The sequence below is a fragment of the Xenopus laevis genome, chromosome 9_10L, assembly GCF_017654675.1.
Source record: "Xenopus laevis strain J_2021 chromosome 9_10L, Xenopus_laevis_v10.1, whole genome shotgun sequence".
NCBI lineage: Eukaryota > Metazoa > Chordata > Amphibia > Anura > Pipidae > Xenopus > Xenopus laevis.
In genome coordinates, this window is record NC_054387.1 from 101,280,920 (window position 1) to 101,300,779 (window position 19,860).

Here is a 19,860-nt window from a genome sequence, read left to right on the forward strand (position 1 = left end):
GGTGATTTACTTTTAATTAATTTTGAAAATGTATTTTTTGAAGCACAAATTGCTTTAGCATTTTACACGTTGCCATGTAAGATGGGCCAAAACTAGCATACAGTACTTACAGAGTAGGTGGTAGGCAGCAGATAGGGGTCTCCAAGAATTTACTTTAGCTTGTGGATCATTGCAAAGTTTAAGGGACTGGCAGGGGCAACAATAAACCCACTGAAGAAATTGTACCCTTTAGGAGGGTAGCAAAATTTGCTACAGGTCTAATCACCTATAGCAGCCAATTAGCAGGTAGCAGGGGTTAGGGTTGTGGTGTTTCTAATAAATAATAATAATAGGAAATTACCCCAAAAAATGGGATGGGATAAGATCAGTCACTACTGTACTGAATCTACTGTTCTATAGAAGAAAATTGCAATACATTTGCCACAATCAATTTTGTTAGACATGAATATATTCCAGACAACTTGTAATTGAATAATTTACAAGGTCTATTTCTGATCAGGCAGAAGTGTATAAAGTCCATTTGCATTGACATTCTCATATTAATATTTAATATTAGCAAAGGAGATAATTGATTCTTCTCGACTAATACTTGTAATATATGTAATGATGATGAATGATGATAACAAAAATCGCAACTTGCCACAAAGCTGGTCAGGTTTGTTTCAACATCCTTATATTATAAGAATATTATAGCTACATAGAAAGGTAATATTTAATTCTAATATTTTAGGCGTACTAAAAGAAAATAAGAGTAGATCATCATTCACCCCCTGTTTTAGCCTAACTGGCAGTTACTCTGATCCAGCATTGTAGATTGCTTGGCGGACTCATAGTTTGGCCATAGATAAAAGAATATTTAGACTTAGAGTACAAGCATCAAAATGCATAAATTAGGCTTTATAATTAATATGATGAACATGTGCCCCTCCGGATCCTGTTCATCTAATAGTCCCAGCATACAAAACTGACAGTTTGTAAGTTAGCAATAAGGCAAGAGAGGTGGACATCTCTTTTTTTATATACTGATTTCAGCCTAGAAACTGGCCACCTAAGTGCAACACATGAAACAGCTTTATGTTCCCATCTGTCGGATGATGGTTTCAGAGCAGATGTACACTTTCAACAAACTTTGTTTTGATATCACACAGCACATATGACGCACCATGGCACCCATTGACACATGTCACAGCATGCAGTCGCAGTTCAATGGAAAAAAAGTGTCAGAATGATCTATTTAAATTGAGCGACATGTTCTGTTATCTGAGTCAAATGTCGATCTGCTGCTTGCTGTAGATGTACTTCAAAATATTAGTTTCTGACCTAAACTTTCTGTGGATGGTGGCATTTGTATTTAGAAGGTACGGTCTCCATTGTCCGGAAACCTATTATCCAGAAAGCTCCAAATTATGGCATGGCTCCCATAGACTCCATTTTATCCAAATATTCCAAGTTTTTAAAAATGATCTCCCTTTTCTCTGTAATAATAAAACATTTCATTCTGAATTATGGAAAGATCCATTCCCCGAAAAACCTCAGGTCCTGTGCATTCAGGTCCCATTCCTGTAATAGTAAGCCATTCATTGGCAATTCAAAAGTCTACAAACGTGTACCTGGTTCATAATTCTTATTGTGTTGTATACAGGAACAATCACTATTCATGTAATTTCAAAGATAACTAGGGAAGTATAATATGGATATTTTCTGCTAGAAAAATGTACATTATCCAATTAGATGATATAATAACAATGTGCTCTTCAAGTTTCCAGTGATCTGTGAGCTGCATTTTCACATTTTTATATGTTGTAGCCTGGGAGACCTGTTGTAATGATAGTTATAGTAATTTATTCATCCTTCATCTCATATCTCATCAGCCCAATACTTGGCCTATTATTATCGGATAAGAGGTGAATTCTGTAATTAACAATAGTTTAAGTCAATGTTAACAAGGTCAGCAGACCTTACCGCACATATATCAGAACAACAGCTCTTAAGAATTGCACTGCATTGTATATTTACTCATTAATTACATTATTTGAAGTCACATTTTCTTCTAGTTGGTTCTGCAACACAGTTGATTTATGTTACTATGCCAAATAAAGATTGTTGCTATGTGCCTAAAATGATGACATTATTATTATTATTATTATATCCAGGAAATTATATAAGAAATGTCAGTACTTTATCTAAAGAAGGAAAAACATTATTAAAAAAGATACATGCTCCAGAGTTATTTAACTCTTGGGGGGTAGAACTCACAAGTAGAGTTAAAATGTTGCTGCAGGATACAGGTATGTTATCCTTTGTAAGGGGTTTTCCAATAATTTGAAGTGCTAAATTGAAATCTAGTTTAGAGAAGTTCTGGCCAATCGGTAAAGAAGGAGAGAGTTTGAATGTTACACCCCCCCTAGGGTTTTCACTCTCCTTCCATCTTCTTCTTCCCTTTGATCCCAGACTTGAAGGGGGAAGAAAGTGAAGGTAGAGTAGAAACCCTTCCTAAATCAGGCAGATGTCTGGCTTTGGGTACTGGAACTGCAGATGCATTAAAAATAAAAGGTAGTTGGTACTGACACAACAGACACATTATATACGTAAATAATAGTGAGCACTGACACCCAAAACATATAGCAGACTAGGGTTGCCACCTTTTCGCTCAGTGAAGACCGGGCAGGGGATGGGGCTGTGTAATGGAGGGGGCTGGGTTGTGACATGGTGGGGGCTGGTCGTGATGTCAGGGGGGGCCATGACGCAGCAATGGGCGATTGGCCGATTGCTGTGTCAATCATGGGGAATCCTGCCCAGCTTTCCAAATTAGTTTTGACCCAGGCAGCCCTTCAAAATACCAGGCTGTCCAGGTCAAAACCAGACAGGTGGAAAACCTATAGCAGACAGTGAGAGGTAGTATGTACTGACACCACAAGTTAGAAAAGAAAGAAAATTTGTGGGACCACATGCAATACCAGTAGGTACTGGTAACCCAAAAGAATTATATACAAAGAGATTCTGTGGGTTTTGACACCAAAAGTGCATTATATACGGTGAAAGGCAGTCTATTGTTTATTTATAAAATGGCAGCATATTAAGACTTCAGCCCTTAGCTTAATTTATTGGAGTATGGGAATGTGTACCTACATTTCAAACTATACTTCTGACTCCCAATATTGGGCCAGATTCAATAATCTCATGGTAATCTCAGTGTAAACTCATGGACGACATTCAATTAGTGGAAAAAAAACTTCTCCAAATTCAATTCCAATTTTTTCAATAGAGTTTTCACATGAGATTTCTGAATTGAATTGCATCTCAAATTAAATCTAGTCTTGTCTGAGTTTTCACTTGATAAACCTTTTTCTCACTGAATTTAATCTGGCCCATTATGCTATATCTGGATATCGATTTAAGCATCTTAAAACATAAATAGTTAGTTTAATATCCATGAGTCTTCCCTTACATAAATATAAGGTATTTGTGCATGAAACTTCAATATTGTATAATTATGCAATACCATACTGTTTGACTCCATTTTCATGTAGCATCTGTAGCAAAAGCACCAGCCAAAGCACCAAAGTAATGTTCATTAATGCCATGACATGCCTGCTGCGGTAACAGTTCAGAAGTACAGCATCACTATCACCTTGACTGTAATGATAACCTCCATGTAATGAGTTTCTTGGTTAGTGCCTCTGGTGAAGATACAGAAGGTTCAGAATAAAACCATCAGTTTCATAGCTATGTTATATGCAAGTCTGTACCATGAACCTCCCAGTGATCCTATTCCTATTAAATGAGAAAGCCTGATCCCCAGACTGAAATGGGGTTGGCTTACCAGAAAGTGTCTGCAGTTTAGAAGGATCTGGTTGCTTGGGGGTGTAGTTAGGATATGGTAGGGTAGATAAGGGGTGTGGAATGATGAGTTATACTAGAGTTTGTAGGAAGATAAGTCTATTGTCATATCTCTGAGATTGTACAGACCAATAACTAAGCCAAACGTCATAGAATAATTTTGGTGGCCGCTCCACTCTACACACCCCAACCGTGCAGGGATTTGCTGCTATGCTGTAAATCCAAACCTGGCTTCCAATGTGGGCTGCAAGTGCAGCATTATTTTCTATATATATTTTCTGTGTTTAATGGGATAATTGGGTTAAATGTGTTAAGATATTCTCTGTTAAACACGCACACCAAATTTGCTTCATCTGTATATGGCACAAGGGGTGCATATTCAATGCCACTCAAGACATCCCAAATCACCTGTTACGCATTCTTATAGCTAAGCATGGGAACCAATCGGTTTGTGGACGGTTGGGTGCTTAAGTTTTATTAATTTGCTATTCAGTTGTTTATTGTCTTACCGATTGTCTGTAGTAGTGATGAGTGAATCTGGCACATTTCAGTTTGCCGAAAATTAGCTAAACGCATAGCAGTTAACGGCAACTTTTTTTGCAGCAACTTTTTCTGTGCACTATACATTGGAATCTTTGGGAGTTGGGAAGACCACAAAAGTCCCGATTTAAGGAAGCATGTCACCCATGTTCTTTGTCTCTTGTGATAGAAAGGAAGGACCTGATCTGGGCATCTCCAACCTGCCAAGTTTCCAGTGTGGCTCCTTTTTGTCTTTTAGGAGCAGCTTGTTAGCAAGAGCACAAAGGGCAGAATATGTAAAGAAATTGTAAATTTCCCCCACTGTTCCTGACAATTCTTTATCTTTCTTTTATCTGCACCAAAATGATGGATAAGTGACCCCCCCCATCTAAAAACGCAGATATGATGGACACCAGTTGAAAAGTTGCATAGAACAGGTCCATTCCATAGAAATCTAGAAGATGAACATACCATTTAATACCCTTTTCAGTCTTAACAGTGCCTACACAGACATAATGCAGTGCACACAAGAATAAACAGGCATGTTCATACATAAATAAACAATGCATCCGTCTTCCGTCCTAGAAGTCTTTGAAATTGGATATAAAAGAATAGTATAATAAAATTTTGATGGCACTTTTTGGGGAACAGTTATATCGGCTGATTTGACTAAAAGCTATCACAGCAGAGAAAACAAAGCACTTTGCCAGTATCTTTCATTTGTCTATTATTTATGATCCCTTTTTGTTGTGCCAGACTTCAGGCCTTATTTTCATGCAGTGTACGTGTGTTTCTAATCCAATTTGTATGAGAACAGTCAGTGCAGAGCAGAGCAGTGTTCTTGCCCGAGTTTCTGTTTTTGGAAAGCGAATCAGCCTGAAAATTAGGTCGCAGAACGGGACATATTTCAGTTTGTGTTAAAAATTAAATGAAATGAGACTTTTGAGGTTTATTCTTTTTTTCACGCGTTCTTTTGGCATCAGTGTTATGCATCATATCTGCTGGCATTGAGAGGATAAATACATGATGGAGAAGTTTTGGCATGACCAATTGCAGGTCGAATTTACATATGTTATATAAGCATCTGGAAGCTGTCAACAAATTCAGTTCAGAAGAACTGTGATTACCAGCAGCAAATGTTACTGTGAGAAAGATCTAATCATTGTTATTTAGTGTTATTCTTGAGTTTCACCTCCTTTGCTAGGTGCTGAGCCTTCACTATGAATAAAAGTCAAACAGCGTAGACTTTGGTAAACTATTCTACATTCTCTTTTGGGAATTTGAGCTTCCAATATACTGTATACATATATTTCAGCTGGGAATGTACTTTTTTGTTGTATATTTTCCTCATTGTGTCATTGGAGTAAATGGTATATGATGAGGTAAACCAGAAACTGGAAATATCCAGTACACCCCATGCATCTATGACTTTTTTTAGTCATAGTTTTAGTTGTTCCTGTCCTATCAAAGATGCAAAATGACTGCAATCAGATCTGACTACCTTGTCTTCTAACTGTCAGGTTAGTCCTGATTTGCTGACCCAAAATGGCAGGAGATGTGCTGTGGGTAGGGATGAGTGCAGCAAAAATTTTCGCAAACCTACACTAGAATTTCACTCAATAGAACAAGTTCTTGCATTAGTAAAACATATAAAAAAATAGACACTTCATTGTGTCCTTACAATATAATTTGAAGAGTTGTGCCTTACTTCAAGGGGCTGATTTACTTAAATTCATATTTCCTTTTTTTTTTCATGAATCTTATTTTTTCTCTAATTATTCATTTTTTCTTAAGATTTTTTAGATTTATGTAAAAACCATTGAAAACTCAATACAAAACGTCCAAGTAAATGCAGTCCAGGTCATATAGATTTAGACTTTGAGGTTTTCAGATTTTGTTTTTGCTACTAATTATCCAAAAAAAAACAAAACCATTTTGAGTTTATAGAAATATTTGCACCGTTCAGCATTTTTTTCCGTTCATACTTATTATAATCAGATCTTTTTATAACTTTCATCACATGGCATCATGGACCTTTCTTTCCCATAAAAAAGGATCACCACACCAGAGGCCACCCCTTTTTGTGGAATGCACTGCCAGTCGATGTTGTGAGGGCTGATTCTGTTAATGCTTTTAAGAGTGGCTTGGATGATTTCTTGGGCAAGCATAATATCCAAGGCTATTGTGATACTAAAATCTACAATAATTATAGATATTGGAATATATTGTTTATGAGAATGTATGGAGGGGTAGGTGTGTGTATGTGAGCTGGTTTACATTTGGAGGGGTTGAACTTGATGGACTTTGGTCTTTTTTCAAACCAACTTAACTATGTAACTATTTGTGATTTTAGAGAAATAGAGTTTAAGGGGCTGATTCACTAAGCTCGAGTGAAGGATTCGAATGAAAAATACTTCGAATTTCGAAGTATTTTTTGGGTACTTCGACCATCGAATTGGTTAAATTCGTTCGAATTCGAACGAAATCGAACGAATCGAACGAAAAATCGTTCGACTATTCGACCATTCGATAGTCGAAGTACTTCCCCTTTAAAAAAAACTTCGACCCCCTACTTCGGCAGCTAAAAGCTACCGAAGTCAATGTTAGCCTATGGGGAAGGTCCCCATAGGCTTGCCTGTGATTTTTTGATCGAAGGATTTTCCTTCGATCGTTGGATTAAAATCCTTCGAATCGTTCGATTCGAAGGATTTAATCGTTCGATCGAACGGAAAATCCTTCGATCGATCAATCGCAGGATTAGCGCTAAATCCTTCGACTTCGATATTCGAAGTCGAAGGATTTCAATCCGAGGGTCGAATTTCGAAGTATTTTTAACTTCGAAATTCGACCCTTAGTGAATCGGCCCCTAATTGTGGTTTCAATAAGCTCTAAAACCACAAAACTTTGACCTTTTAATAAAAGAACCTCCACTTGTTGCTCCATCTGTCTTTCCTAGTACTGTACCTGTAGTGGGTTGTTTATCGTGGAGATTCAGGCACACAAGCTATGGATTGCCAGTGGGCTTTAGGCACTTTACAATTAAGTACAGGGTTCCTTTGCCTGTCAGAGCTGCACCTTGCACCAGATTTTTAACCCAGAACATGGTGCAGAGATCAGTCTGCATAGACAATATCCTTGTCATCAAGAGCTCTAAAGATGACTGAATCTGAATCGTGATCATATCCACAAGAAGTGGCAGTCAAAACACCAAACATGCCATAATCTTTTCCCTGACCCCAAGAGAATGAAGGCACTTGGTTGCCATGGTGATAACATTCCTTGACATCATATAGATATAAATAAAAGTTGTCAGAGGATTAAATAGTCAGTGCACAGCTTGGTTTTCACTGGCAGGGTGCAGGTACCACAGTGGGAACTTACCCACTTATATGACAGAGTTCTCTCATTTTTCTATTAAAAAATGTAAAATCCTGGGGGGAAAAAAAACTCATTGGTCTGTGATAATTTAAGAAGTTTTTTTAAGAATAGTGGTAAACATTCTCAAAAGAAATCCCAACCATACATTTGTAACGCAAATAAAATAAACCCCCCTGAGGGCTGGATGAGTCTACAACATGTTCCACTCAATAAAGGTTACAGAAGGTTAATAAGAAAGAGACTTGAAACTTGTTACTGCTTCAGGTCTCTTAACATCTAACAGTGATTCTGCTAGCAGTCAACCATTTCAATACACCCTAGGGACATTATCAACTCAGTATTGGCAAGTCAGGTGAATTTATTCATTTTTTTCTACTATGAAATCCCCAAATAATGAATATGTTAAAAGACTATCTTTACTGAAGAGACATTTTAAACCAGGATTGTCTGAAATGAAGTCCTTTCATTTCAGTAATACCATTATAACAATTTTCTCAAATAAGAGAATTTACAGATACATTAACTTTTTTTCCCTATATTTTTGTTTTTTTGTTGAAGTTTTTACTTTTAGAACAGCAAGATTACAACATTTTCAATTTACAACAGATGAACTCAATTTCAGCTAACCGACTGAATCAGCAATTCATTTACTCTAAACATGTAAAATCAATCTTCTATTGAAATATATAATTAAATAAATATAAAAAATAAAATGAAAATTGATAGAAATCACAACCTTATGCAATGACTTAGAAGTCTATGACTCACATTATGTTAATAGAATTTAGGATATGCAGAAAGTTTATCAATTAAGAGAATTTGCTGCTAAAACCTGTAAACCTTAACTTGATTACACTGTAGTGTTTATCCCTCTAGCTCTCAGGATACATCAATTTAAAATTGATTGATTTAATCAAATCTGGAGACACTGTATCTTATATCCAAAATTCATAAGAAATAAATGTTACTGTTTTAATTGTTATTTTACTAGCAGCATGTGAGTTCATAACAAGTAGATTTTAATATTTTTAACGGAATTTCATTTGAACTGAATACAATATTTGGTACGTTATAATGTTTTTTAATTCGCAGAATTGTTTTTAAATTACATTTCTCATTGAGATTTTGCCAGTATGTGGAGACATACTGAATTCCTTCCACCTAAAAGATAGTCAACTTAAGTTTAGTAGAACATATACCATCATATTGAAAATAGAAATGACAACGAATAACTGGAAAATCTATTTTTTTTTTAAATATTTAGTAATTTTAAAGTGTCTCTGTAGAGAGAGGGTTCAGTTTAACTTAAATGTCTTGTTACTTCCACATTCTGTGTAACAGTTCCCAAATGTGTATTTTGGAATCAATCATTGATTTAAGATTAAATTCAGCATATTTTAGTTCTTCCACGTATAACCATTTCAACCAGTATCGGGTAAAAGATGGTAAATTAACATTTCTCATGTTGGTGATAGCCAGACCATCTTGATTTATGCTATTACTTTATCTGATAAGGAGTTTGTATATCTTTGTGCTTGAAAAGTTGTGGGAGGTCCATCAGTGGATATATTATCTATAGAAAGCTGAATGTTTTATAGATACTATTTTTTTTTTTTAATTTAAAGGAACAGTAACGCCAAAAACTGAAAGTGTTTATAAAGAAATGACAATATAATAATAGTGTTGCCCTGCACTAGCAGAAACTCTACTATAGTTAGAAACTCTACTATAGTTTATATAAACAAGCTGCTGTGTAGCAATGGGGGCAGCCATTCAAGCACACAATACACAGTAGATAACAGATAAGTTTGAAATAATTCCATTATATAATAGAGAGCTTATCTATTATCTGCTGTGTATCCTGTGCCTAATACAGTTTCTGACGCAAACATAGAAGTTTTTCCAGTGCAGCACAACAGTATCTTATATATTTTTTACTTTGACATTTTCATTTTTTGGTGTTATTGTTCCTTTAAAGGGTAATTTTGCTTACTGTGCTATGATTCTTTTATTATAGACTTAAGGGGTTACTAAACTCTGAATGCCAAAAACCCAAAAGATTTGTGTTTTTTTAGTATAAAATCAGAATTTTTAATGAAAAAAAAATCACCAATTTTTCAAAATTTATTATACCCCGAGAATGAAAAAAGACAGAATCTGAAAATCCCACATGTCAGACCTGGCAAAGGTTCATATAAGTCAATGGGAGAGATCCCAAAAATGTTTTAATCTGCACTGGGTTTTAAGCAATAATCCAAAATCTGAGTTTTCAGGTAGAAATTCCGAAATATTCGTAAAAATTTATATTTTTCAAGATTTTTTCCCGCAAATTTTTTTCGGGAAAGTGTATTAATAAATAAGATTAAAAAAGGAGGATTTGGACGGAGTTTTTTTCAGAAAATGTTGAGATAAATTTGGACTTTGATAAATAACCAACTAAATGTTAAGCAAACATAATAATCTTATTTAATTTGATTTTCTTTCATTATTAATTTTGAGCTTCATCAAACTTAGCGGTTTCACCACATATATCCAGTTATCCCATTTTACCTATATTTACTTTATACCAAGAAATTAGACTAGTTATTTAACAAGTTAAACATTGTCTCTCTAGATTTGTTTGCATATTTAACAATAAAATACCATCAGCTAAAGTCAATATTTTAACAGCTTTTTTGTTGGTCTTTTTTTTTTCCATTATATTGCTATATATTATAACACATATAATGGGGCTTCAGGCACAAGCTGAATAAAAGGTATGAAAGGTAACAACCTCTGAAAAGTGAAAATGATTTTTAAATCTGACCCACAGTTAGAATTTTAGCTTGCGGTTTGGTTTTGAACATAGCAAAGGGTTTTCATCACCATTGTAACCTAAGGGCATGCCAGAGGGTGGCCATCTGCTGCTCTGCCTATTTGTAATACTGCCAAGCACCCATAGTGCTGCATACAAAGATGTCCAACCTTGGGTGTTCCATTCTTCTCCTTTTGCAAATGAACCAAATGTATTTGCTAGTAAATGAAAGTATAAACGAGGGATGAATAGTAATACTAAGTTAATATTAAATTAAGTTTAGTGCTGGTACAAGAAAAGGAACCCTATGCACCTTTGCATTTAGATTTCTTTTTAAAATAACAATGTGCAAGAATACAATTTTATTACTCCATAATACCCTTAACATTACTAGAAAAAGTTTTAAACATTTTAAAAAAAAAAAAATGATTAACTAATAAACCTTTTGCCCATTGAAGATCCCAGTTCAGGCACCCCAACCTGTAGCCAAGAAGAAGATGAGTTTTTATGCCATAGGTAGGGTGAGTAGTATTGTAGAGAAACTAGAGGGTCAGTATTATTGTAGAAAAACTAGGCTATGTATATGTATATTTCTTTGAATTTATAATAATTCATTATAAGATTCCCACCCCAGATGCATGGGAAAGACAATGCATGTATGTTTCTAATGTGCTACGACTAATCTGTGTCTTCTAATTCGTTTCTTCTCCACCATACACAGAGCAGAGTTGGGCATTATTTCCATGCAACAACCATTCTTGATACTGTGGGGCAAATTTACTTATGGTCGAACATCGAGGGTTAATTAACCCTCGATATTCGACTGCCGAATTGAAATCCTTCAACTTCGAAGATTGAAGTCAAAGGATTTACCGCAATTCCTTTGATCAAAGGATTTTAATCAAAGGATTTTAATCCATCGATCGAACGATTTTTCTTCGACCTAAAAAAGCTAGCAAAGCCTATGGGGACCTTCCCCATAGGCTAACATTGACTTTGGTAGGTTTTAGGTGGCGAACTGGGGGGGGTCAAAGTTTTTTTTTAAAGAGACAGTACTTCGACTATTGAATAGTCTAACGATTTTTGGTTTGAATCGGTCGAAGTAGCCAAAAAAACATTCGAAATTCGAAGTTTTTTTTTATTCTATTCCTTCACTCTAGCTAAGTAAATGGGCCACTGTATGTCTCTGTGATGTGATGGAAAATGTTCACTTGAAATTATTAGATTTTACCTCATCTCCATGCACTGCCTTTCTACTGTTAGCTCCTTAAAGGAGAAGGAAAGCTACGGAGCCATTTTATTGCCAATAGATTAGCTGCAATAGTGCAAGCTAGAATGCTATATTTATTCTGTAGAATGTTTTACCATACCTGAGTAAAAAGCTCTAGAAACTCTGTTTGTTTAGGATAGGAGCTGCAGTATTAATGTGGTGTGACATCACTTCCTGCCTGAGTCTCTCCCTGCTCTGGGCTCAGATTACAGCAGAGAAGGGGGGGGCGGGGGAAGAGGAGCAAACTGAGCATGCTCTTGCCCAGGGCAATGAGGTTTAAGCTGAAGGCAGGAAGTCTGATACAGAAGCCCATGATTACACAATAGAAGGAAAGAAATGCAGTGTTTCTTTTGACAGGGGACTCAGAGCAGCATTACTTTGGGGGTTTACTGGTATATGTAGATGGACCTTTCTGATAAGGCTTACTTAGTTTTAACATTTCCTTCTCCTTTAAAATCAAAGAAAAGTGAAAGGTGTCCTAGCAGAAATTGTACTTTCTGTAAGTAACCATCAGCAATATAAAGCAAATATGAAGTCTTATGTACATACTTGTTCTGTTCAGTATCATTATTCCAGGGTTTTAAATGATAACTAAAACTTAACCAAAGAAGTAGGCTAGAAATGTACCAGCCCAAGGCAATCGCATCCCTTTATTAGGGAAGATCTGTGCCTCCAAAGATGCCCCAGTATCTTCCCATCTTCTTTTCTGCTGATTCACTGCACATTATCTGTGCTGCTGTCGGTTACTGAACTTAGGGACCAATTGAAAGTATACAGTGCACATAAAATACAAATATCATAATATAAGGCTAAATTGTAATTAATACAGACAATTACTACATGGCAGCTCAGAAACCAGTGCGACTAGCATCAGAATAGAATAACCATCCCTGTAGCATCAGCCTATATTACTGCCAAACCTTATTTTCTGCTTGATAATTTGTGACAACCCCTAAGCTTAGCTTCTCAACAGCTGCTCAGAGCCCACTGAATATGTGACACTTTCAAAGATGGTGACCCCCTTTGATAAGTTTGAAATTCTGGATCATTGCTGCTGAAACTTTAAGCTTGTGCAATAAGGTCATTATAAAATATGGTATTTTAACAGTATTAATTTTTAGGGTTTAGTTCTCCTTTAAGGTTCAAGAATTTAACTGATTTTTCTGATTTCTCTTCTAGTATGTTCTGATGAATAGTGTGCAAGTGGGCCTATTGGAATTACCACCGACCTGGACATAACAGTAATTACAAGACTGAAGTGTTCCTTGCAATTGAGTCTTTTCCTGAAAAGACAAAAAAAGGAAAGAATTATTGTTTAGCTACCAGTGTTCTATTGAAACAGCATATTACTTACCTTCCATAGTCTCTCCTTGGTTCCAGCTGTGCATTTCCTGATTCTGTTTATGTGAACAGAAATGAAAAGCACAAGATCATTTTCCTTTCAATCAAGGGGTTCACTGCCAGGTGGTGTAGCAGGATTCATGCCTCCATTCTAATGGTTGCAACCTTTACACATGCTTGACATTGTATATGGTCTGCTGTAGAACCCAACAAATACTGTAGAAGGCTGAGCACGAGTCCTGACTACTGTGAAGTTTCCATATCTGTGCAAAGCATGTTTTCCAGAAATTTCAGAGAATATCTGACTTGATATATATGACTAATGATAAAAGAAATGAAACCCTGTTTGTGTTTCAATGTTTTATCAAAACATCCTTCCCCAGCTATGCAAGTTATTGTGTAACAGTTGTAAGATATTCTTATGGACAACATCAATATTAATATGAAATATTAATATTAGTCCATAATAATACAATAACTGTAGGTTCTAACGGGGAGGTTTGGCAAAGAAATGACATTCAACCAACTGTATTACTGAAAAGAAGATTTATGTATAAAATCAAAACACACTAACACAATTACAGAAAATAATAAGCCATAATATGCACATAAGGAAAGGTACAAGGAAAAACCAATAATCTATAATTCAGAATGATATTTGCAATGCATATAAAAACAACCAGTGAGACAAATCAACAACTCTAACAAACAATAATCAACATCTACAGTATGTAAACAAGGAGAAAAAAGGTTACAACAACTAATTCAAACAATATGCTCTAAACCCTCTTACACCTATAACCACACACACATAAGTAATAACTGTCAATGACAAAGAGACACTGAGATAGTTACCAGTCCTTGGACAGCACGTCAGTCTCTGGGCCTGCAGAGTTTCTGTTCAGAGGTGGACCCCTGTACACAGAGTTCTGTTTTGGGGAGTTCTGACAGTTATTACTTATGTGTGTGTGGTTATAGGTGTAAGAGGGTTTAGAGCATATTGTTTGAATTAGTTGTTGTAACCTTTTTTCTCCTTGTTTACATACTGTAGATGTTGATTATTGTTTGTTAGAGTTGTTGATTTGTCTCACTGGTTGTTTTTATATGCATTGCAAATATCATTCTGAATTATAGATTATTGGTTTTTCCTTGTACCTTTCCTTATGTGCATATTATGGCTTATTATTTTCTGTAATTGTGTTAGTGTGTTTTGATTTTATACATAAATCTTCTTTTCAGTAATACAGTTGGTTGAATGTCATTTCTTTGCCAAACCTCCCCATTAGAACCTACAGTTATTGTATTATTATGGACTAATATTAATATTTCATATTAATATTGATGTTGTCCATAAGAATATCTTACATATTTGGCGAGAATCCAGGCAGGAGGAGCAAGGCGTTGGTGGAAAGGATATTTCAACTAACTGTATAACTGTGCATCAAATCACATACTTTCCATTTACTGAAAATCTTGTTGTTACTAGCTGTTGTAGTGTTGTTAGTATAGTGTTGTTATTACAATAGCTATAATGGAAGCTTTGTTGAAAAAGATTGCTAAAGTAAAAAACACTGATGTTGTTGTTAAAATAATGCAGGGATCTACAGATCCATGGGTGCAGGCTCAAGACTATGTGAATCAAGCCATAGCAGATAAGAAATTAAATAAAGTAAAGGGTAAAAATGTCCTTATTTTTGCTGCCCGGTGGTTAGCAGAACAGCACAAAGTTGTAAGTGGCCAGAAAGAAGTGTTGGAAGAAAAAGTAAATCATTTAAATCTTGTTATAGATTCTTTAAGAATTTCAGCTCAAAATGCTGCTGCTGTAGGCATTCGTAATCAGCAAACTTTAGCTGAAAACAGAGAACTGCATATGGAGAATGAGAGGCTTATTGAAAGGCTGAAGGATGCAGAAGGGGCAATTAGATCTCTTGCTATATCCTCCAGCAGGGCAAAGGCTGATCGTTCACAATGTGCAGCTCAAATTAATCAATTAAAACAACAGTTAGGAAAGCAAAGTGCAGTTGTTGCGGCATTTAATGTACCTGGGTGTGTTGTGCCTGATTTGGATTGTGATCTGTTATATGGTAGTGAACTAGATATTGAGGATGAAAATGATTATTGTGTGGGCAAGGTTAAAATGGCTCCAATCTCTACAGAGAGGCAGTTAGATGCTATGGGATTTACTGTGTCTGAGACCACTGTATCTAAATCCCAATCTAACACTGAGGTACAAGCCTTTAGCAGGGAATTAGAGACCATAGAGCTTGGGGATGATCCAGTGGAAGTAATGATGAGAGTTGAACAGTTTGAGAAGGTTCATAAAAATTTAAATGTGAATACTGATGTTTTTGATATCATTGTGGCAAGCATGAACAGTGCTCTTAGACTTAGTTTACCTCCTTCTGTGTTCACAGAACCTAGAACTAAACAAAACCTAGTGAATGAGTTGTTAAAGGCATTAGGGATTGAAGAATATGACCACCACGCTGCCTTTGGTAACTGTACACAAAAGAAAGGGGAGCTGGACAGCTGAGAGAAGGCAGCTAGAGAGCTGGAGAAGCCAGAGGAGCCTGAGACAAGACATGTGAGGAATGAAGACCAGAGGGGAAGGCAGAGATGAAGCCGAACTCTATTCCCCTGCCTTTTTGGTAACAACTATGTAGACTTGTGTAATGTGTAACTGTAAATATTGTAATTTTTGTCAAAGTGTAATCATTTATGTAGAACAATCAGTTGATTTATTTTACAATATATCACTTTACTATACGCTCATTGGTGTGGATTCATTGTCTGCTTGCTCAAAAGAACCAGAAACCCTAGTAAGTGGTTTGAGGTATATTATTAATATTGATATAATATTATTAATATTGATATATACTATATAGAAACTTACACAGTCACAAATTGGAGATTTGAAATTGTTGGACCAGTTTTTAGACAAATGATGGTGATTGTTGGGTGTAACTTGGTGTTTAGTAGATGAATGGTGTTTGCTTCCTAAATACTATTCGTTTTAAATTATAATTATAAGGGGGTGCGTTGAAGTAAGAGGACAAAGCATCTTTTGTCCACATCATATTTTTTTTACCTTAAGACATAGCAAATATATTATGATTGGCACATTATATGGCATATGTAAAATATTTTCTACTCAAACAAGATATTCTTTGTTTGTGTAATGGCCATTTAAGGTGGATACATGAAAGATGAACTACCAACAAGAAAGGCTTTAGCATTTTAAATATTTAAAAATATGTTTAATTTATTGTTTTTTTGTGTCATTAATTGTGAAGATAATTTAGCCACATTGATAATTTATCTCTCTACAATAATCCTTCCTAAGATCACATTTAATGTTCATTTTCAATTTGTTAAAGGGTCATGAGGCTTTTCTTTAGCAGCCTTTTATGTCTGGTACATTACATTAAAACTTTAGCATAACATAACATGACTGCAGAACATTGTGCTGTGTCTTGTTTGACTTGAGGGCAGCACACAGCATGGGATGAGTACAAAAAAGAGTGTTCAGCCTGGTTAGAAGGTAAGAAGAAGTAAAATTTTTGCTTCTCAGATGCCTTCCAGCCGGCACACAGTTTTACTTATTAATAAGACTTTCATGAAGTTATAATGAAAGTAACAGCATAAAGACAAAGTTTGCAATTAGAAGCATCTCTTCACAAGTGACTGCTGTCAGATATTACATGTACATTCTGAAATATTAAATGGAGATGCAGTCAATGTTTACTGTTCTGACACCTATGAATGAACTGTACTGATATACAAACACACATTAACCACATGCATTTTGTTTTAATACAGTATTATCATTTAATACAGTATTACCATTAAAATTCTTACCAAATAACAAAGGTCCATGGTATGCGCATGGTCATGTTGTCCCGCTCACGAAGAAGCATTGACACTTAATATGAAAAATACATTCTTACACCACAACCCTTTTTCCATTCTACTTGCTTTGGTGTGCCCTGCTTGAGCTCTCGTGTGTTTAACTTAACTACTAACCTGCCTGACTTATTTTTGAATCATCAAGAATAGTCAGGCAAAAAGAAAAAAAAAAAAGCAGCGCATAAAGTCCACATCAAAAGATAAAGTAGGGCACCACACCAAAGGAGTTATTTACTAAACTCCGAATGCAAAAATCACGAAAAATTCATGATTTTTTAATATAAAATCTGACTTTTAAAAAATCACTAATTTTTCAGAATTTATTAAACCCCGAGGACAGAGAAATCCGAATCGGAAAATCCGGCATCTCAGACCTGTCGAGGTTGCATATAAGTTAATGGAAGAAATCCCAATGATTTTTTTTATGTGTGCTGGGTTTCGTGTTATACCCCAAAGTTTTTGGGTGAAAATTCCGAAAAAATCATGAAAATCGGATGAAAAAATCGGATTTTTTACCACAAATCAAATTTTCGGGAAAATGTAATAATAAATAAGCGTAAAAAAACCTGAGTGGATTTAATCGGAGTTTGCAGCAGAAAATATTGAGATAAAGTCGGACTTTGATAAATAACCCCCCCCCCCCAAGTATATTCAAAATTCAAAACTAAAGTATGATTAGAAAAATCTTCACTGTCCACCCAGTCTAAGGGGGCATTTAGAAAGTATGTAATGAGATTTCCCAAAAATCTGAAACAAACGTAGATTAAAAAAATCCTGATGGGTTGAGGATTAAACCCTATGGCAGGGGTCCCCAGTGTTTTTACCTGTGAGCTACATTCAAATGTAAAAAGAGTTGAGGAGCAACAAAGCATGAAAAAAGTCCATGGGGCTGCCATATAAGGATAGTGATTGGCTATTTGTTAGCCTTTGTGTGGACTGACAGTCTACAGGAAGCTCTAATTGCCAGTATACCATGTTTTTATACAACCAAAAAAAAAAAAGCACCGGTTTTGAGGCCATTGGGAGCAACATCCAAGGGGTCGGTGAGCAATATGTTGTTCATGAGCCACTGGTTGGGGACCACTGCTTTATGTCCTGGAACTGTAGCTGTGACCATGCACTATGAGGTGAGATTGTTACATTTACATATTACTGTACACCTGTTATTCTCTGAATAATGTCTGGATGATAGGATTGTGCATAGATGACAGTTTGTTTCATCTCCACTTCTAAGGGTGGTCCTAGCTATTCAATCTTTCCTGTGCTCTCTGGAAGACCGATCTGTTTGCAACAAACTCACTGCTATACATGACCATTTGTTTACCAATTCATTCAACCTACTTTCACTTACTGAAACCTGGCTTTCTCCTACCGACACTGCTTTACCTGCTGCCCTCTCCTAAGGGGGCCTACAACTTACTCATACTTCAAGACCTGGAAACAGAGCTGGAGGTGGGGTAGGTTTGCTTCTCTCTCCCCGCCGTACTTTTAAAGTTCTTCCACCTGTTTTATTGCTGTAATTTCCCTCATTTGAGGCTCACTGCATTAGGCTCTTTTCTCCTGTACCAACCTCACATTTTTTTGACAACTTTGCTGCTTGGCTTCCTTATTCATCTAACACCCCATCTATCATATTAGGTGAATTTAATATACTTGTTCACAATCTTAATAACACTGCTGTCTTTGAACTTCTTTCACCAACAGCCTCCCTAGGCTTATATCTGTACTCAGACTCTCACTCCAATGGTAACTCTCTGGATCTTATATTTACCAGATTCTGTTCCATTTCCAATTTTACTAATTCACCGTTTCCCCTCTCTGATATGCTCACATTTCAACTCTCACTAACTCCCTCCTCACCCCCTGCTATTCCAAAGAAGCTCTCCAAAGACAATCAGGTGCACTTGAGCATCAGTGAAATCGGACTTCTGGAGCTATAAATCTGCCCTTCGCTCCTATAACACCAGCCTTTCCCTAGCCAAACATACATACTTTATTACACTCATTAACTCCTTTTCTAAAAAAAAAACCTGCACAACTTTTCTCTACCTTTAACACTCTTCTTTCCCCTTTCCCACTCCTTTTGTGCACATCTGTCTCTGCTCAAGACACCCTCAGAACTGACATCACACTATTAAACTCCCCTAGACATTCACCACCCTTTCCCCACACTCCCCAGTCTCTTTTGTGCTCCTTCTCTCCTATCACTGATGAGAAAGTCTCAAAACTTTCTCACCTTACTACCTGCCCACTTGATCCCATTCCTGCCAAACTTCTCCGCAATGCCGATCCCTGTCTAATCAAAGCCTTATGCTCGCAACCCTCCATTCTGAAAAACCCCTCTCTTGAGCCAAGCATAATAATCTAATACAGCAATTTCCCTCCTTGCCCATAATTTTCATTTGCAGATTAAGATTTGGATTCGGTTCGGCTGGGCAGAAGGATTTGGCTGAATCCGAATCCTGCTGAAAAAGGCCGAATCCCGAACCGAATCCTGGATTCGGTGCATCCCTAGTTTTTATTCCACTGCTGAATTTAGTTAGAGTGAAAAAGCATATTATGAATTAATTATTGGAAAAACTGTTTACCTCATTTTAGATCTGGAAAATATTATGGTTCTATTTCAGTATTTAAGGTGGCTTACTATACTGTATAGTTCAAAATAGTTCAGTCCAGCATTTTCCCTGTCACTTATTTTTTATAATACTGATAATGTCTTTAAATGATGTCCTATTATGGCAGCAATAATTGCAGGATGTGATCGACATAGCTTAGTTAGTGACAGGGATGTAATGAACAAGGTCATTTGTGA